At 25.3% G+C, this 22701-nt stretch overlaps 1 protein-coding gene and 1 long non-coding RNA gene across 2 annotated transcripts in view; one reads left to right on the forward strand and one right to left on the reverse strand.

Moving 5' to 3' along the window:
• LOC145834532 (E3 ubiquitin-protein ligase MIB1-like) overlaps window positions 1-22701 on the forward strand; it is a 77657-nt gene that overhangs the window by 37928 nt on the left and 17028 nt on the right. The window lies entirely within an intron of this gene.
• Window positions 4532-5279, reverse strand: LOC145835076 (uncharacterized). Its single transcript, XR_014369820.1, has 3 exons — window positions 5142-5279; window positions 4808-4930; window positions 4532-4694 (listed from the first exon to the last, which is right to left on the reverse strand). It is a non-coding gene; the product is annotated as an uncharacterized LOC145835076 (long non-coding RNA).

Raw genomic sequence — 22701 nt, forward strand, 5'->3', positions numbered from 1 at the left:
AGTCATTAAAAGGACGATACCGGTCGTAGGTTGTCTCAAATGCTGTTGTTGTTTGTCGTGCGGTGAAGTTTATTGTTTTTTAGTATAGTAAAAAAAATGTTTCTTCTAAACTTTCTTTTCTTTGTAGCTTAGTCATAAAAATTACTCGAAACATAAACAAGTTTATTTCAGTCCATAAAATTATGTTTGTTATATATATCTAAAAGAATTCTTAGGCAGTAGTTTGTTAGTTCTGGACGTGATATGAAAAAATCTATAACTTGCAATATAACTAGATTAAAATAGTTAAACTAGTTATAAAAATTAGTTTTTGTTTATATATGGTTTGCTTGCATGCAATTGAATTGTAACTGATTGATTAATTCATAGTATTTTCACATAAACAGTTGTATTGCAATAAATTTGTTTTGCATGTAAATAAAACTGTTTACAAAAAATATGTTTTGTTTACAAAATAAGAGTAATAAAAGTTCATGAATGCTTTGAATGCTTGAAATATTTATCACTTCAAATGTTTGATTTTTTATTATGATTCCTTTTGTTATTAAAATGTTTTGATTTATAAATTTAAAACTTTAATACCTTTTATTTGTTTACGTAATGCTATTTTGTGATTTTTATTATTATTTTTTTATATTTATTAACATTTAAAAACTAATATGGGTGAAAATTTTAGGACATTGAGAAATAATTTAAGTAATTGATTTATATCGTACTTTATACTTAAAAAAAAAGTTGACTACACAAACAAAACAGATCAATCTAGTGATGAATGTATGAGATACAATTAGTCATTTCAAGTTATATAAGTGAAATTTGATTTAAATTCTGATAAAAGTTGACCACCAAACAATGACTCACATTTTGTCTTTTCTGTCTTTTGTTATGTAATTTTAAGTATTTTTTTAACTGTATTTTACTTATGGTCTAGAATTTAGGTCTAGGATAAATATGTCTTTAGGTGATTGATTTTTTTAAAATTTATCAATAGTTAGAAGCAGTGGCGTCGCGTGGTATTTTTTTAGGTGGTGCAGAATTTAAAAAAAATATCAATTATTTTAATAAAAATATGTTTTTACTGTCAAGTTTGAAAACAACTGAAATTTTGCTACACCTGAAGATAAGGTTTGCTTTTAAGGGCATAGGGGAGATGAAACAATTTGATCTTATTTTATGTATTTTTTACTAAGCTACAAGATGCTTTTTACAGATTTTAAAAATTCAGTATATGTTTTAAGATATAGCCGGTCAAAGTCAAAGGCAACAAAAGGTTCATAATGGGAGGCACAAACTAAAACAGTGTTTAAAAAAAAATTTTACCACCCCCCCCCCCCCTTTATGCCCTTAACATCTACTTTAGAATTATTTTACTGAAATTACTTTATACAGTTTTAATTTAACTACAAGTCATCTTTTATCAATATAAAAAATTCTTAAAATTTTTGAGATATGGTAATTCACAGTCAGAGGTACAAATGAATCCTTATTTTTATAATATAAACTCAAACAACAAATAAATCAAATCACTAAAATCATATCTTTTTTTTATAAGTTGGCCATAAAATCTTTAGATGTTTCTTTTATAAAACAAAAAAAAATTGCTAAATTAGATATTTAAAACACCAAGAAAAAAAAAGTTATAACAAAAGTTTTTTTTTTTGTATATAAAAAATATATATATATACTTAAAAATTGAAAACTTCTCTTCAACAAAACTATAAAGTTTTAAAAAAATTAGGATGAAAAAGTTTAATTAAAAATTGTTTTAAAAATGATGGAGAATATAGGTTTTCAGTAAAATTGTATTTTTTGCTGTTTTGGTTTGCTCCTTGTATAATAAACCATTGTACTCTCTGGCTTTGACTGGTTGTAACTAAAAGTTTAATTGGAAATTTCAAGTTTATTAAAGAGTAACTATTAGCTTTCTGAAAAAGTTAAAATAAGAACAACATGTAAAAAAGTGCCTATACACCCTCCCCCCTTACTCCTCACTAATTTGCACATTTTTTTTTACAAACATTAACATTTTTATTAACTTTTTTTCTAATTTTAAAGTTTTTTGTTGGAGGTTTAAAATTCAATAGTTTTGTAAGGGTATCTTTTCTTTATTTAATATTTATTTTTTTTATTTTGATGACAGTATTTTTCTCAGGAGCTCAACTTTTTTAAGTTTAGTTGTGAGGCTGTTGAACTTTTCAAGAACTTTAAAGATAACTTATTAATATGTAACCATTATAGAAGTAAAAGTTTGGTTAGTTAGTTTTCATGTGGCCATAGGGGTAAAACACTTTTTTTTAATTTTAAATAACCTTGTTATTTTCAGAGTAAAAATTAAAACTGCTTTAGTCAGCCTGAATATTTTTCTAATTTGGTCTGTTTAATTTATCTTGGGTCATCTTGAGTTTTTAACATTTCTAAGTTATCCTGATTATGAGGCAAGGCAACCATGTTTCAACAATTTTATCTAAAATTTTTGCTTTGTTTATGAAAAAATCAAATTAAAAGTTATATAAAGTAGAGGTAGACTAAATTTTCCTAAAATGTTAAACTACTCTAAGTAATCAAAGTTTCTAAATTAAGGCTATTTACTTTATTTAAATATGTGATTGTTTCAATGTTACTATTTTTTATTTGATACAAATCTAAAATATTTTTCTGTAAGAGTGAAATAGAAGTTTATAATAAACTTCTTAATTCTTTTTTTCAAAACTTGAATTTTATTATTTATTTTATTAACTTTATGATAACAATAATCAGTTATAGTTAAGTTTATGTATGCAGATTAAAATAAAAAATCAAATTTTTAAGACTTTGGTGATTTAGGGTTTTTATCTTTTTTTTCAAAATATGCAATTTATGACAAATCTTTTAATAGAAGTGATCTGTTAAATTTAAAAAATCATGTGGGTACATAAACTCAAGTTTAATCCTTTGCAGTAGCTTGCTTTGTTTTTATTTTATGTTTACAATAGCTTGTAGATGATACTTAAGCAAGTCCTGTTTTAGGGAATTTTCAACTTAGCTTACTTACCTCAAGATATTAATTTTGCGGTAATTCTTGAAGAAATTTTGCTTTTTTGAGTTCATTTGCGGTAGTCAGCTAAGAGTTTGCGGCAGTGAAGTGGGCAAAATGGTCGTTTTCAAAATTGAAGTTTTAAAAGAGATTTCGTTCAAAAAAATAACGAAAACGTTATAGATACTTATTTTTTTCTTAGAAAATTTCAAGGTGGTGCAGTTGCGGCAGTGCAACACCCCACGCGACGCCCCTGGTTAGAAGATACATTTACTTTATGGTTTAATGAGTTTACTGCTTAAAAAATACGCCAAATTTTTTTCTCAGAGTTTCAGTTATATTTTTATATAATTAAAAATAAATAGTAAGATTATTTGATTAGTAAATGTAAAGTACATATGCTCTTTTGTTAAATAGTGAAGTAACGAATCTTATTTTCCATAATATTAAGATTATTTGTCCAGTAAAACAAAGTTTGCAAGTTTTTGTTAAACATTTGTAGAAGTTAACTATTTTTTCCACTGTAAAAGTTTAAGAAACGTAAGTCGAGCACAATGAGAAATCCGATTAAAACTGAAAAAGTGGATTAAAAAAGTGAGCAAGTTTTGTGTAATGAACTTTCGAGAATGACGCAATCGCCTCTCTCATATTTTATCATTCTCTCGTTTTATCGTACTCTCGTTTTCTCAAACTTCGGTTTTTGACGTCATTTCATGGTAGAATGATTTTTGGCCGGACCTGAATCTTGGTAATTATTACAAAAATCATGGAAGATTTTGAAAAGAATTTAGCAAAAAAACTAATGAAAAAGTTGAGTATTGTATAAAAACGTTTTTAAAGCAGAATATTAAATTTATTTACCAGGAAATTTTAGAATAACTCTGACTAATTATTTAAGCAACTGTGAAGTTAAATTTTAAGAAAACAAGAATGTTAATTAACATACATTTATATGAAGAAAAAAAAAACGTCGTGTTAATACCAATTTTAAACTAATTGAAATTATAGGATATAACATGATATCAAATGTTTAATATAATGCAGTTTACCTACTATTTTTTTTTTGTAGTTGTTAAGCAGTAATAATATACTTACGGTTATTTTGATTTTTTTTATAACTTGGAGCTACATTACTATATGTGATCAAATTTTTAAAGACATTTAATATGAAAAACTAAAAGTATAAAAAACTGTAAATTAATTTTTTTTAGGATTAAAATTTAAATTAAGTAATTTTAATCAAAATAAAAGCAGTAATTTTAACAAATGAAATCATTAAACTGTTTATTTAAATATTCCTGTACCAAATGTTTTAATGAAAAATATAATATTAAATAAATTTTATTGGTCACGTGTTTCTTAGTCAAGTAATTACACTTAAAACTGCATGCTTTAATTGTTTATTAATTGCTTATTTACGTTAACATCTAGTTATTTTTTATAAATTTGATGCTAAACAAAAACATATTTTTTACTAGAAATTATTAAATAAAATGTTGAAAATTAAAAGGGTTCAAGAGTAATTATTTATTGGGTTGTAAGCGTTGTAAAGAAAGTGTATGTATAAAAGTTGTATGTATAAAAGTGACTGTGCATATTTTTTTGGAAATATTGCAAGTAACTATTTGTACATTATAGGAAATGTAGTTTTTTTCTCTGGTTCTTTGTGTCTTCTTCAAGCCTAAAAAAATATATAATTTTAAATAATTTTTGCTTATATAAACTTAACTAACTAAAAACTATTGTTTCAAGAAATTATTAAATGTATGTCAGTATATATTTTATATAACTTACATCTTTTTCTATACCTGCATATTATTTACCAATGAACTTTTGCCCACTGAGCTTTTGAGAACTTGATTTTGTGCCCACTCACATCAGACTACAGTTTGTATTATAGAAGCTTGTACTATTCATCTGTTGTTATAAATTGATAAAAATTATAAAATTTTAAAATAATGAACAATTGATAAAAAAACACAATTTTTATCATTTTGTGATTAAATCACCAGTAAATATATACACCTTAATGTATTTGATTTAGCTTGTTTTTGAAAATAAAATTAAAAAATGTAAAATATTCAAAAAAAAGCAGTTGTGTGATGAAATCTTCAATTTTGCAACTTACAACATGTTAAGAATTATGCAGCACAATTTCTAGCATTTTTCAATTCTCAGCTCGATATTTTAATCTCATCTAAATCCATTCAAAATTCATAATACGTTTTTCGTGACACAGTACATTTTAAGATATTATTACAAAAAATAAAGCTGGAGAAGTAAAAGAAGATTAGAAAAGTGGAGAAAAAGATAAAAATAGATATAAGTTGAAGAATAGAACAATGGTATAGTTTAAGAATAGAAAATAAAAGTTTTCAAAAGTCAAAAAGTAGATAAATGGTACAGCATAAAAATATAAAAGATAAGTTAGAGGTTTGAGAATGAAAAAAAAAAGTTAGAGCCATTCTGTTTTTTTATTTGTAAAACGTGCCGTTATTATTGCCTATAAGTGAACTTTTATTGAATTGAATTGTCATTATTTGGCTGAAAGTTATAGCCACAGAATGCAATACACATGAAAATTGTTTCAATAATTTTTGAAAATAGTTTAAAAAATAACATGTTCAATATAATTAAGCTACAACAACTTTTAAATTAGACAAAAAAACAAATTATATTTAAACTATGGTGAAGCAAATTGAACAAAAGTGTATTTTAAACACCATCAAAAAATTGTTTATTCATTATTACGAATGCAGTAGTCATACTTGGTGTAAAGCAACACTGTTTAATTTACTACTGGTAATAATTGATATGTAACAGCTTTGAAATTACGTTTTGTTTGCAAACACCTATTAATACTTGTGTGCTGCAATAAATTGTTTTGCAAGTTTAGCTAACTTTGTAATGAAATAAATTTTTCTAAACACAAGTTTTTACTGCTTTCCAATACTTTTTATTTGATATAATGATATGACTTTCTTTACCGTTAATTAAATTGAATTTTTATTTGGAAATATTTTTATAATGTTGTTCTTTAAAGTTAAGATATTTATACATATAATAATGTTTAACTTAAATATTTTTAATGAAAAAAAAAATAATGCTTTTGCAATTATGTTCTTAGAATGCTATGTGTAAACAAAAAGAATGAATTGCTTCAAAAAAGTTACAGATATAAATCAAAATAAAAGGACATAGTTTGTTATTACTTATTTTATATAAACTAAAAATTACTTTTCTAAAAAAATACTATACTGAAGTTATACTATCTTAAAAAAAGTTGATGTGTATTCAGGAAATATTGTGGTTAAAATTATCATGAATATTTTATTGCTACCTTATACTGAATAATAAGCATGAAATTACTGATACACTTCATACTATACTTAAGTGTTGTAGATAGAATATTTAAATAAAATAAAAAATTTATAATTATTTCAAATAAGATTAATAAAACAATATTTTAGATTTTAGTCACACACTATTTTAAAACTAATTTAAATAAAATCAGAAAGGCTATATAGCTCAGAAACAACTGTCAAATAAAATATAAATTAAACTATTTATTTACAAAACTTTCATTATTTATTTTTCATTATCAATGTAATAAACGGCTTATACAAATAGAATAATTTAAATTAAATAAATATTTAAGAGCATAGACTTGTTAAAAATATTGTTATTTATATAAATTAAATTAAAGTTTGAGTATTTTTTATGTAAAGTATTGAAAATGTATATTTGTTTTTTTAATTTTACACAAACAGTTGATTAATAAATGTAAAAATTTAAAGTCCCATATCTTTACAGAGATGGCTAAAAGCAGTAAAGTAATGTTAAAAAGAAAAGGCATAAAGTAAAGTAAAAGTAGTAAAGCAGTAAAGAAGTAAAGTAGAAGTAAATGAAGATAATAGTAGAAAGTAAGTAGAAGTGAAATAACAGTTAAGAATTGATTTTAACGAAGAAAGTAAACAAGTATTTTGTTGAATCTGATTAAATAGATAAAAGTAGATTCAAACATTCAAGGGTAAAGCTAAAAGTTAAGATACGTAAAGCTTAGAGTAAACAAAGCAAAACTTATAAAGTAACCAATAATAAACATCGTTATTTGTGTGTTAAATTGTAACTCAGGCTGCTTTTTAATGAAATTTATTATCATAAACTTTACTTGTTTTAAAAAATATTAACCGAAGAGCATAAAAATTGAATTAAAAATAATAATTCGAAAGTAAAAATACATGAATAAAGTGTGCAAAGAGAAAGTTAAAAAAGGAAAATATCGATTAAGTGATTACGCACAAAATGAAAGTAGTGACAAATTAAATTAGAAAAATTTGACGTGTAGTTAAATTACAATGTCATTAGGCGAACATACAAAAGACTAGACATTTTAAACTTTCATAAAGCTGTTTTTGAAAAATGGTAATATTAAAATGTAAGGAGTTATGTTTCAATTTAATCCGAACCAACATTACATTAAAGTTTGTTTTATAAAATTAAAATAACATTTCTATTAATTTTTAGCTATGGATAATTGTATAAATATGGTTAAACGAAAGAGATAGTTTTGAATCATTAAAAATTGATGGTTGTGCTTTTTAAATCTAACTAAAGTTTTATCAGTTTGAGAATGAATAATATAGGGTTGGATAAAAAGGTGATTTTCTCTTTAAAAATTTATATTTGTGCAGTTTATAAATAAATAATACTGTATCAATTTTAAAAAATAACTAAAAGAGACTTAAAATAAGTGCTTTCAATACTAAATACCAAGCAGTAAAATGTAAAATTCAATAAAGGAATAAAGTTAGTTTGCTGAAAATTAATAAAATTAAACCAGATAACTGAATTACAAAAAATTGATGAAAAAACATAAAATTATGAGAACAGATAAGTGCAATTAACTATCAAATCACTTGATAAATTACAGTAGTAAAAGTTAAAAGCTTCTCTGATTAAAGTACAAGATACTTGGCTGGGCATGAAAACAAAGTCAGCAAAACATAAAGGAGAGCAATATATGAGTACCATAAGTTTTTTTGATAAAAAAATTCTAAAAACCACTTGCCACTAAAGAATATCAAAATGTAGAAAAGGATAATTAAAAATCATTAAAGTTTTTAAAAGTCTTAGCAACTATAACTTTAACCACTTGTTAGTACAAGATACGTGCCCGAATACAAAAGAGACAGAAAGTCAGAATAGAAAGAGACAGAAAAGTCAAGAGTCTCTCTCACTCTTGAAGTCAGTGAAGCGTTAACTGATCAATTATTTGCTTAGTTGGCAAGTGTAAAGTGTTTTATCAAATATGGGTACGATGTCCATTTACTAATAATTTAAGTTTTTTGTAAAAAGAGAGTTAAAAGTTTTTAAAGAAGAGTTTTGTTTTAAAATTAGATGTTTAACAACTCTGAAACAAGTTGTTTCGATAAAATTTCACTATTAAACAATAATTTAACAACAAATCCCACTTAAAACAATGGACCACCACTTAAAAATACCAATGTACTGTTTAAAAATAAAAAATTTTGAGAGAAAAATTGAACGTTTGTTAAAGTACTGGAATTGCTAAATATATTACAAATTGATAAATTAAAAATTGAAAATTAAGCAAAACTATTTCAAAATAATTTGTTTTGCAGCAAACTGTCTTGCAACTTTAAGTTAGTATGACAAACACGAATGACTGTTGTGTTATTAAAGTCTAAAATAAATTCTTTCTTCAAGTATTAGCTTTGACAAACTATTCTATTAAGTTGAAAACTTTTAAGAAAATATTTTAAGAAGTAGATTGCAGTTTTAGCTTGCAACTGAAAACCAAAATGAAATGCATTTAAGCAAAACCTTATACGCAAAAATTCATGAACGGAAATAATATAAACGTAAAACAGAAATATGAAACCTTTAAAAGCAAGTGGAAGATTATTCTCTATTATGCTTTAAAACAATTTTATAACATTTATAAGTAAAAAGCTATAAACCTTTAATAAGTTAATTTAAAATTATTTTTTTTACTTTGAATAAAAAATTCTAAAACTTTAAAATGCTTAGTTTCATATATAATAAATAATTAATTAGCGTTTGAAAAAGTTAAATATTTAATTTTGAAAAGTTTAAATGAGTCTGTTACTTTGTCTAGTTACTAAAGCTAGCCCTATATGGCATTACTTATAGAAATAAATTTTACCATTTTAAAGAAAAAAGTAAATATTAACTATTTAGTATTTAGGTATTTCTTGTAAAAAAAACCTTTTATTTTAAAATAAAAACAACCACAATAATCCTATACAGTCTTAGTAAAATATAAATACTTTTCAAAAACTTCAAAATAAGCTTAAAAGTTATTTAAACTTTCATGCTAGAGTTGCCTATAAACTTTTTTCTAATTGTAGCAAAGTTTATCTGAGTTTATATTTTACAGCCTAATTACCTTCACCTGAGTTAAAACAAGTTTGTTTTCTGAATTTAAAACCAGATTGTTTTTGTTTCCCTTCTTTGAAATCGGCTAATTAATCTTAGTCGAACTGGGGTACAAGTCAAAAACAAGTAATTAACTTTTGTCACATGTAGTTGTTAAAAACATCATGTGTATTTTGTTTTCAACAACTAATATGGTTTAGTATGAAAACTATTTAATAAGTATTGTTTTTTATAATCATTCAAAACTTTTACAGTAACAAAAAATTAAGTAAAAAGTTTAAAGAAATTCAAACTTATTTAATATTACTTGTAATTTAATAATAGTCACGTACCATGTTCAATAAAACATTAAATGCTGACTAACAAAACTAATAATTACATATCATTTCAGTCATTATTATTACATACTATAGTTAATGCTAAATTAAGTCTAAAACATTAATGATATAAGTTGTTGACTAATTAAAAAAGTGTATATTTTTTGTTTTAGAAAATAAAAAAATTACTTTTGTAACACCCTATACTCAGTCAAGACAATAAACAAAAAGTAATTCTAAAATTTTTATTTAATAAACATACTTAATTGGTGGTTACTTAATTATTCAAGCTTTTCATTTAGAACTCATTCCAAAAACTTATAACAAGACACCCAACTTAACACATTCGCCTAATTATCTACTTACAATTAAAACTTACTTGTTAAACTTACTTTCCAACATGCCATGGTGACCAAGCAAATTGGTCTCTGTTGTCAAGCACTCACCACCACAGCTGGTTGAAGGGGACCAAATCTTTGTGACGTCATAATAAAGATTTGGCTCCGCCCCGACCGGCTTTGGTTAAACAATGAGTATTTTTATTTTTTTAGTTAGAAATTTTGCTCAATCAAGCTAGAATGTTCTTCATAGTGTGGAAATTCTTCTGATAATTTTTGAAATTTCATAATTCATCCAGGTTTTGGGGTTTTAATAGCCAAAATAAGCTTCTTGGGTCCTTTTTAAAAGGGTAATACCCTTTGTAGGTAGTGCCATTGCCAGAAACACATACTTCTTTACATTCCACAACTCACATAATATGTTGAGCAATGTAAAAAAGCATGTGGACCTGGTAAGCAATATACAAATAGAAACAGCATACAAATTTTATTTGGTTAACAACTTTTCTATCTGTCTTTATAACTTGCAACCTTCAAGAATTTTATGCTCAAAAATTCAACTGCTTTTTGTTGTCTCAAAAAAAAAAAAAAAACTGAGCTTATTGATCTAAACTAGCTTCTTTTTTTTAAGAATTAATTAATTTTAAGAACCTTTTATACAAAAAATAGTTTTAGAAAAAATAGTTTATTCTTAAGTTCAAAGTTTTTAAAATAAATATTCTAGAAATAAGTATTAAAAAACACCACACATCACACCAGAAACAGCACATCAAGTATGCAACAACAACAAAGTACGTATAGAGTGCTGCAAATTTCATTCAAACTATTTTCACTGTTTCGTGGCTCTCTTGTGTTGCCTGTTGTTTTAACCGGCATTATTCTGCTCTCGCTATCAAATTTCATGCTCTGCTGTTCTGCCTCCAGCTATTTCAAAACCTACAGTGCTAACTTATCAGCTTCAAAACTTGAGCTGAAATTTTTCATAAATTTTTAACTAATAAGTTGCTTACAATTTACTTTAAACTTTTTTTTGTTAACTTTTTATGTTTATCTGCGTTAAAATCTTATTGAAATTTTATTAGCTGCTTTTTGAAATTTTTAATTTTACTAGCTATTTGTTTAGCCTCAGGCAGTATTTTGCCACCTAACAACTTTAACAGCATTCTACAGCTCTTTTATAGCACACATAAGTACTTAAAATTATGAGCTTTCATCTGCAAATTTCTCAAAACTTCTAGAAGTTTCTTAATATATTTATTTTCATCGCTGAAAGGTTTGCTTAACATCACACTGTTTGCTTCTTAATAATTATAAATTTAATTTTATTTCAAACTTAGACTGTAAGAGCTCTAGTTTTATATAAAGCTAAATTTTAAATTGCCTTAACTTTTTAAACCTTACTTTTCTAACTTTTCCTGCTTAACATTTTTAAACTTTCTGCAAAACTTTTTCCTTCCAATGTTCAGCCTTTCGCTGCTGACTGAAACAATTCCATCGACCGAGCGCAGAGGCAGGCTGCCAACAAAACTTTCTCTCTCGCCTCTCTCGCATCAACTCTCTCGTTTCGCTCTCTCGCGTTCTCTTGCCTTCTCTCGCTTTTCGGTTGCGCAATATTTCGATGCGCGCCACTTTTGTTCGCGAACTTTCTACTCGTACATGCAACAATTTTTTTGTGAGTGAAGCGGGAATATGCAATTTACGTGCGATTGGGTTTTATTGCAATTAAAAACATGTATTTGTATTTATTTGATTATTTTTTAATATTTTGATTTTAATTTTTAATTAATAATTATTTATCATGTTTGCAATTAAAAATATGAACTTGTATTTAATTGATGTTTTGAAAATATTTTAGATACAATAACTGATTTTATATAATTCTGTCTTTTCAAAAGACTGGGTGTGTTTATTAAGTTTTGCAGCAATAACTTTTTGTAAGCTATAAAATTCTATATATATAATATAAAAAACTGTGTTTGATAAAAACAGTTTATGATTGTTAATTAGTAAACTGGAGATTAATATGATTTAATTTTTAATAGTATTAAAAGTTTGTAAAATATTTTTACACAAGGCTATAACATGGATTAAATAATTACTTCAAAATTAGAAAAAATAAATGATGTTTGATAAGATTATATGAACAAGAAACAACTATTTTAAGCTACTGGCTTGCACTAATTGTTGTAAACAAACAATGTGTGATTTGTTTGATAAAATTGCATACATTATTAAAAACAATGCTCTTTTATTGCAAATCACAGATAATCTCCTATTAGCTGATCTCAAAATATTCGAACCCATCTACTATTGCCAACGTTTTAAAACAAGTCATGTAAAAGTAAATAAATTCGAGTGTAAAACAATGAAAAGCAGGGGTAATTTTGCTCTGAAAGAGCATAGAAAAGCTGCTTACAGTGCTCAATGAGAGCTATTTTAAACGCAGCATTTTAGTGGAAATTCAACAGGCTTGCTGGAACAATGAAATGATTGAAATGCAGACAATCAAGTTGGGACGCCTCATTGGAAAATTGCTCTTATGATGAAAATTTACTATCATTTAGACTACTGGAACACTTTACTCATTTTTTGTTTAAAATATGCGCCTGTCCGCCACTTTAAAGCTAAAAAATCCAGAAAAAATTTCCCATATTTACACTTTTTTGAATATGTTTCATCTTTTGCAATTGCATACCACTAAAAAAACTACTAAAAAAACTTGAAATACTTGAATTACACGCTTTTTATTCCAACTTTCTCAATAAAATCTCGTTTTTATGTTTTTATGCTGTACTTCAAAACGAAACGTGAAAAACTATTATCAGCTGTACTAAATATTTCCCAAGTTTTTATTGGTTATGTTTTCCTGTAACTTGCTTTGTTCTCAATCTCTTGATAACCGCAATGAAACAGCTATTATATGTTTTAATTTTTTTTCTTTTATTATACTCTCTAATGCTTTGCTAAATTATCTATCTTTTTTTTGTAATTTTTATATACTTAAATATTAATGTATTTAATTTATTTATAAATATAGCAATTGTTTTTATTAAACAAGGAGTAAGGATAATTTATTGTGCGTTAAAACTGATTATTTAGTTTTTGTTTCTATGACTAAATATTAATTGCTTGTATCCAGCTTACGTTTTAATATGTTGTTTTTATAGCTTTTCTTGTAAGAAATTCTTATGCTTGTAGTAATTATTGCCATAAATGTTTATTATATTCTCCCTCTAACGATGTTTAAACTGTTATTTACAGCTGGTAATTTTTTTACATATATTTTAAACTAAATGTAAAATGTGCTTTATTAAGTTACTTCAAGCATAATTACCCTAATCATTACTTTCTCATTGCTTTTAAGTAGTCAGAATTAATTGCTTATTTTACTCATAACTGCCAACGCGTGCCTAATAATGAGTTTATTGGTTTTTGAGAAAGTTATGTCTTGTAATTTTGATACTTATAAATGTAAAGTTTTTGTGATGTTTTAAAAGTAATAGTATTAAGAAAAATATATAAACACGTGCTAAACTTTATTAGTGAAATGAACGAAACCTTAACATAACTGGCTATGAATTTGAGCTTTTTAAACTTAAATTTTCTAATTATGCTTTTAAAACTTATTGTTTAGGTAGAGATTAATACTTTTATGTATAAATTTACTCAAGAAAGAGATATTTTAAAATTACAAGCAAAAACCATTTAAGTTTGTATAAACAAAAGTAAAATATCGCGCTCAATATTTAAAAGCTATAACAATTTTTATTTTGTGAAAATTCAAAACTCAAAGTTTTCATAAGCAGCTTCGAATTAGTTGGTAATAGCGGGCCAATAACCCCCCACTTTTCGAAGAGAGCGTCACGGGTGAGCGATTTCAAATTTCGCAATACTGTACAAGCGCCGTGCAATCTAGAAAAAAAGCGATTCTTTTTTCCTCGTCGGAAATCGCCGGCCGATTTTCTCACTAAAACAAAAAAAGTCTCAAAAGAAAAAAATCTCTCTGAATTCTGATGCAATGTTGGTGCCAGAAAAGATAAGAAAATGATTGGTTTTTATTGATGCTTGTTAAGTAAATTTAAGTAGCTAATTTAATTCATAAAGATTATATTATTACTTTGTAGTATTTTCCTTAAAAGCTACTGCCAAATAAGACAGAAGCTTTTTTGATAAATTTCCATTAATTAATTGTTCACAATGCAAATTACTACATTTTAAGAAATGTCATTAAACTTGTTTTAACTTGCGGTAATTTTGCTGAATGTGTAAAAACCATTCTTATGTTTTTATGCTTTCTCTGTAAGAGCAAGTTTTCTCTTTTAAAAGTTGCTGCCAAAAGAGATAAAATTCTTCCAGCTACTTGTGCTGGTTGTTGATAAATCGACTGATGCTTAAACTATTGCTGAGCTGTTTATTTATTTGTGCTGACGTATCAAAAAATTACCGCTGTATAGCTTTTCAACCATTCAACTGTTATTATCTACATAAGCTAATAATTACTGCTAAAACTAAAATCCAAACATTATAAACAAACTTTTTGTATAATTTTTTTTTCAATACTTGTCATTAAAAGTTATAATGCTCACTACAGCCTTCAATTTTTAAATTCTCTGTCTTCACATTACTGCTGTGCCAAACAACTGATAGTTCCAAGCACCCGTCCCAACGCTTTTATACCGTCACGATTACGACAACGTGTCGCCTGTATGACGTCATAACACCAGAAGCAAGATAACCTTGCTCTCAAACAGAAAAAGTAAAACTCGAATTCGCGTATACAGATAATCTCCAATCGAACGCAGCAGATATAATTTAGACAGCTGTCTCCAACCGAGATTGTGTCGGCTTGAAGCTTTCCATATACATTGGCTGCGTCTCGAGCTGATTTCAGCTGCCGCCACTAGATGGCAGCATACTTTTTAAGCAAGTCGCAATCAGCTGTCGAAAGTTTAAAATAAGCCAGTGATTGCTGTGAGAGCGAGTTGACGTTACAGTTTGTGCTCCGTTTAAGGCAAGTTTTTAGCTCGTGTCGGTGTTGCTTGATACGCCTGCGCGTTGCTAACTTCTTTGCTCGTTTTTGGTAAACTGCGTTCGCTGCCTTGCTTGCTGCTTCACCCGCTAGCGTGGCTGATTTGGTTGCTTCTCTCTTCGCGCGCGCCTGTTAGCTCGTGCCGCTTCTTGCTTCACCTCCTAGCTGGCCTGCTTCGATTTTCATGCTGCTTGGCTCCTTTCGCCTCGTTTGCTGGCCTGCGCGTTTTTTTTTGCTCGGTGGCAGGTTAAGTAGATTACGTTTCGATTTTATCGCTGTTTTTTGTTGACTTTTCTTTATGTGAATGACGCATTTTAAGCAGACAAATTTGAATAAAAAAGGAAATTTGAAGCTAAACTTCAGATTTTTTATTGTTTTGCACATAAACAATTTAATTACACAATTATATTGTTGTTTGAATAAAACTGTTACCCTTTTATGAAGCTAAAAATGTTATTGGTAGTTGTTATTTCAGGTTAGTATGTCTTTTCTACACAGAAAAATCTTGAAGATTAAGCACCTTAGAACAAAGCTTGAAGTAAAAATGTTACTCATTAACTATTTGTCAAAATTTTTATACATTCAATGCAAAACAATATAAACTTAATACTAATTTGGTTTTATGTTTATTTATTGCTTTCCATAAGCTAAACGTACAGCTGCATATAGATGTTTTTTAACTTTTTAGTTGTAAATATTATAAAAGCACAGTGGTAATAAAAATTGCTTAAACTTTACAAAAAAAGTATTACTAATCAAACACCCTGTTTAATCAACTTAAAAGAAATGGTAACAAACTTTATACTTAATACATTGACTGAAATACTTTTGTCCTTATGAACCTTTAGAAATACAACAATGTCAAATTTTTATTGCTCAATTCCATAAACTCTTGACCTTGTTGGAAAAAAAATTAATTATTAGTTATTACACCAGTGTTGCTCAGAAGTTTTTGTGTTGAACTTATATCAAAGTAGGAACATAAAAGGCATTCTGTAATGTTTATTAAAAGTTTTGTACAGTTTTAATACGCGTTTTAATAACAGGAGTAACTTTTAAAGCACGTGTATTATTTAAAGTGTTAATAGGGAAAAAATTAGTCATAAGTTTTATTGAATTTGAAACAATCACAAGTTGACAATAAGGAAAATTGAAATAAAAAATAAAGTGAACTTTGTCCTATAAAAACTTGCTGTGTTTTTTGAAATGGAATAACTTCCTTAGTATAATGTATTGTTATTATAGTTTGTTCTCGTTTTTCATTAGATAACTTTTATTTCTTATTTATACTTTTAGGCTATGTAACTTAACTTATTTTACAGAAATATAGTTATAATAAATGTTTGTTAGCACGTAAACACAACTTTACGTGTTGGTTTGAAATGTTTGTGTTTTAAAGTAGGTTAACTGAGTGAAATTTAGAAAAAGCTTTTTTAACTGTTAAAAAAGTTTAATATTTTTATATTACTTTATGATAATTCTATTTAAAATAATCTGAAATATATCGTGGTGAATAAGTGAAAACCACTTAAGGTGTTCGAAAATCGTGAGAAATATAATTTAAATATATCTTAATTGATTATTTGACGTTATTTTAGTGCATTTGGTTTTATTTTTATTTTTCTGTTTTTAACTTGCATTTTATAATAAGTTTTGATTAAGCTACTGTTGCTATACTTTTGAATTAAATACTTTCAACATTCATAATGCTCTTAATAAAATTTAATTTGTTTTGTTAAGAAAAAAACAAGCAAAATGTAAAATTTAAAACATATCACATAACGTCAATAAAGTTAGTTTTGATTTGTTTTAAATAAAGTTTTATAAAAAAGTACTTAATAGGTGTATATCTCAATAAGTTATGTAATAAAGAATAAAATATAAGTAGTATGAACTTTATGAAAATAGAAATAGCGTAAAACTAATGTTAGATTTAAACTTGGTTAAAATTATTTCCAACACGATAGTTAAGAGTTCTTAGATAAATAAAGCTTTAGTTATATAAGTATTTTTAATGTTTTGTACTTACAGTAACCTCTCGCTTATTTACGCACATTGTTTCCACAGAAAAAGTGCGTAAATATATGAGAGATCGTAAAGAAACGAGAGGTACCAAATATACTCACTATAATGGCTGTTTTTTAATATTGCTTCTACTTAAAGCCAGACTGGGCACTTTCAACTATTTGTTTACTTCATCTATAAATATGAAAACAACAGATAAAACTATACATATTTTAATAAAAAGGATTTGAATTTCTATAAAATGATAATAATACGATCAGAAATAATTTTACTATTTTAATAATAGGTAGAAATTATCTTTATTTTTATTTATATGTGACAATTATAATCTATACTAGTTAGCAAATTCAATTTATAATTAAGAATTTCTTTACAATTATAAAATGGTGTTTATTAATATATAGGGCAAGACTGCTGTATTATTTCTTTGTGTTTTAAACTCTCGTTATTTCATTATTAAACACAGTCATGTTTATTTCAGAATTTTGATTTAATCTCTTATTGTTAACAAAATTTCTGATATACTGAGGTATAACTAAATGTTTATCAATAAGTCAAGGAACATAAATTTACAAAGTCTAAAGATATAGAGAGGTAAGTTAGCATTTAAAAACATATTTTAAATTATAAATATACATTAAACCTAATTTGTGCGATATTAAAACATTAAAATTTTTATTTTCTGAATTTTTTAGAATTCTGAAATGCGTAACTAAACGAGAGTGCGTAACGTCACGAGTGCGTAAAGATCCGAGAGGTTACTGTAGTTATATAACTAAAGCAATTTTTCAATGCATTTTTAGCGGTTTGGTTTTCTCAGAATTTTTTTATTTTTAAAAAGGCATTTTAATTGTGCGATATATTTTTAATTTTTTGTGTCAAGCAGTTCTATGAATTTCATCAACGGTAACTTTTGTAGTAATGATTTTTGACTTTAGTTATTCCTGTACACAATTGCTTATACCAGCTTTGCCTTAACCTACTGCATACTTTTATATACTATAGTTGCTCCTGTTTTAATGTTGTTTTGGTACATAATAAAAAATTACTTTTAGCATTAAGTTATGTAACTTTATACTTTAAATTTTGTAACAAACAATTTATAAACTACTTTAAAGTTGTAGTTTAGTATGAACTGAAGCTTCATCGTTGGCAAAAAAAAAACAGTTGCATAAACTTTCAACAATTAGGTCACTTTATTTTTTGTTGCCAGCGGTAACAACAGAATAATTTTAATGTTTGTTTTAAAAGAAGCTCTTATGTAGCAGTTATTTTCTTTTAAAAACATTTTTTTTTAAATTCTAATCTTTTTAAAACAATTGTTGGGCTCACTTTTTGTGAAAAAATGGGCATTTTTGTTTTTAAACTTTAATTATCTTAAAAAATTACTCAATACTAAATTTCTTTGAATGAATCATTATTGAAAACTTATCAATTTAGGGTGATTATTTTAGCTAAAAAGTCTTTTTTTTATTTTACGGATTAATTATTTTTTACCTATTCTAGATTAAAGTTTGATAACGTGTAGTTTTTAAGGTTATATGTTCTAATCTCGAAAGACTTATATAAAAAAAGGTAATATCAATAAAATTTTTGACCGGTACCGTCACAATAATATTTAAATACTAACTGTAAACAAACTTATATAGAAACTTAAGAAAACTTCGATCTCAACTATGAGTTATAATTAAACAAAAGCATTTGTCCGAAACAACTAAACAATTTATATAACTTTCCAACCGAAATTTAATTGTCAGCGCAAATATTTGGTTGAATATTTATTTTTGTTCACTATTATTCGCGTGATTACCCTACAATTGAATTGTTGTTTTATATAAATTTACTGAGAGCTGCTTAAACAAACAACTGAAATTTGCACAGGAAATTGTTATCTAAGCTTTAATTTATTAGCTTATTATTGTTTAAATTAATATATTTGAAAGCAAAATTAATAGTATGTACAACTAAGTTTACAAGTAATTTCTATAAATAATTACTAACTTTATTAATCAAGAAGTTTGAGAAATACGACGAAATGAATCATTATTATTATTATTATTATTGTAATTCAGTTGGTAAAATATAACTAATTTTAAAACAATCTTCTTTTATAGTAGTATGTTCGTCAGTTAATATATATAAATGAAAGTTCAGTGCTAATGGATTTAGTTTTTATAAAGTTGAAATAAACTTTATACTTGTGCACCAGTCATTAAGGCTCACAAACTACTACAATAGTAGTACTATTTCTGTATTAGGTAATCCTAATAACAAAAAGTAAAAAAGTGTAAAATTTATAAGGTGAAGATTGCTTTAAAAGTGAATATATTTTTATATTGTCAATTGAATAAAGACAACATTATTTAAACCAAACGAATACAGCTACTGCAATAAGAATAAATTGGAGATATTTTTATCATGGTTTACCACATCTTGTCATTTGTAATTAAAAAGTTTTACGAATACTCAGGTTGATTAAAACGGATAACATTATAAAATAAATCAATCAATTTTACGCGCAATTAGTTTGTTTAGGAAACAACTGACAAGTATGTACCACTAAAACAATTATTTATTTTATTTCCAACTAAACTAAATTTATTTTCCTTAGATAAACAGATAACTTTATGATAATGCAATTACAAGGCAATAAAATAGATTTATTCTATTTTTATCTGAAAAGACACAGATAATGTCATAATTGTCGATGCAATGATTTAAAGTTGAGCAGACTATTTAAACTTTTATTCGACTTTATTTGTTATGTCTTCCTTTAGAGATAAGTTACTGATAGGCAATTATTAAACTTTAATGATGGACACTATATAATCGTTTCTATTGTTTAGGTGAAGTTCTAATAAATTATACATTACTCAATTAATCGAATGAGATAATTCTGATGATAAGTATGGTATACTTAAAAATTGTTCTACTTTAATAACACCAAAATACAGTTGTTTTGTTATTTGATCTTTACTTCTGAAAGTTATTAAGAATTCATATCTTCTTGTTAATATTTCTTACATATTGTATTGCTTTTTTCAGGTAACATACACTAGGGCATATGTATATATACAAAGTTTAATTAGTTTTTAAGAGAGTATTCATTAAACTTTTCAATGTTTCGTAAAATAAGTATTAAGATTTAAATTTTTATGGTATTAGTGCAAAACTTAAAGTTTAATTTATTTATAAACAAATATAAACGCTTTAGAATAAAATGACACATTTAACCAGTTTCAACATACTACTAACAATTTTTTATTTTTAACTTTAAACCTTTTTTCTGATAGCTAAAAACTTAACTTAAGTTTTACTTTAAAGAACAGCCTGTTTTTGTATTAAAATAATAAAATCAAGATAAAACTTTTTCAAAGAACCGTTTAGAATAAATTTTTAGAAATTAAACTAAAAAAGTATAATGCAGTTAACAAAAACTCGAGAAATATAAATAAAAAGTTTATAATTTTTTTCTTAATATTTTATAACTAATCATGTAATTTCTAAGTGAAAAAATTCACTTAGAATCACATCATTAAAAATTATGGTTATTTCATAGTTGATAGTAAACTTGTTAATACTTTTAGGCTATGGTAATAAACTAACAAGGTTAAAATAAAATGTGCATTGAACTGTTTTTTTTCAATTAGGAAGCCAAGCATTACCTGAAAAAACTTAAACTATGAAAATTAAAATAAAAATGTTTAAAAATACTATTTTAAACAATCATTAGTAAATCTGAATTGTATATGACCAACTAATTATATTACAACATAAAATAAAACCACTGGTAAATCTAAATTGGGTTATTCCTATCTATAAAACTTTAAGTACATATAAATAAAATTTTATTTTTTACTGCTGCTATTTGAAACGTAAGCGTAAATTTCATAATGTATATAAAATGAAGTAGTTAGATAATTTTTAAATGAAAATTTATTACATAAAGCCGTCAAAATTGTTCTAAAACCCTAATAATTATAAAAACAGTAAAAATATTCAGATAACCTTATTCTGGAAATTTTCGTGTATTTTAGTTTTAACCTTAATTAAACCAAATAAAACTTGAATTAAAATTGGTTTTCTTAGTTTATTATCATTTAAAAAAATCTATTGCATAACAAAGATCAAATTGATAATAATAGAAAAAAAATACTTTGATAATGCTACAACTTGATTTTTTTTTAATTGCTGTTATTTACTCAATGTCCATAACTTCAAGAAACATATGAAAAGCATAATTAGATAAAAATAAAAACTTGAAAATCCTTTTATAAGTAAAAAAAATATATATGTTTATTATCTAAATTTATTTTAAACCAAATTAAAAGAAAATTTCTTGAAAGTTTTTTTTAGAAACCAATAAATAAATAAATATAGCATAACATACATACAAAACAATTTTTTTATACTTTTTTGTTAAAAAATTCCTTATGCAACACAAAGGTCATGATGGGTAGCAAAACAAATTATGTTTTTTATAAAATAAGGTTTATATACGTACAAATCACTTTTTAGATTATGTTATGAAACTTGCACTCTTAAGTTTCATCAAATATACGAAATGAATCTTTATATTGCATTATTAGACACAAAGGTTATGGATAGCATGTATTAAGAAATTATTAACTAAAATTTATAATTTAAGGCCTACTTACGTGCAAAATGTTTTTTGAAAATCGCGCTATCAAATTTCATAAAGTGTATGAAATAGCTTGGTTGTTTAATGTTGTATAATACTGTTATACAATCTGATAAATTATGAACACTTGTTAGACGTATGTTATTGGAAATATTATCTATAATTTTACTTGACTTACTTTTATTTTACTTATGTCTTTTTTCTTATAAAACTTTTGTAATACAAGTTAAGTTTTGTAATATATACTATTTTCACACTAGAAAGTTTATTATGTATAGTTTTCCTTTTACTCTTTAAATTATTATTGTTTATTTTTCGCTTGAATCTTGATAGAAGCACTCTTAGCTTCTGTTAAACTTATTTACATAATAACTAATTTAACATTTTGTTTATAAAAGTAGAATATAATTATACAAACAAGCTATTGATAGCACCTTTTAAAAGCTAACTTGGTTTCTTTTAATATCGTTAATAATTATATTCTAATAATTTTAAACATTTAACTTATGTGTCGATTTAATTTTGTATAACTAATGAAATCTTTGTCCAAATATTATAAAAGCAAAAGTTAAATTCTTAGAACTTGTAAATATTAAGACGTAGGTGTCCTAAAAGTTAACAACGGTGAAACGCGTCTGTCAAAAAAAGTTATGCGTTAAATTAAATATTTTAAATGTTTTATTCATGGTTAATCAAAAATATATTTAAATATAAAACATAAAAATAAAGTAAGTAAGTTCTTGCCATTTCAGTTAATTTTTTAAAAAGTAGCCTTCAACCAGATTAAACTAAAACTAAAGTATGATAAAAAATATAATAACAGTGAATTGGATGCTAACAGAAAAACAGAATGAAAGTTATGTTGGAGAAGTTAAAATAAAATGTCGTATGCTATAAAACATAAAAAGGGCATA

Source organism: Thalia democratica, chromosome 4 (assembly GCF_965202585.1).
Source record: "Thalia democratica chromosome 4, ktThaDemo2.hap1.1, whole genome shotgun sequence".
NCBI lineage: Eukaryota > Metazoa > Chordata > Thaliacea > Salpida > Salpidae > Thalia > Thalia democratica.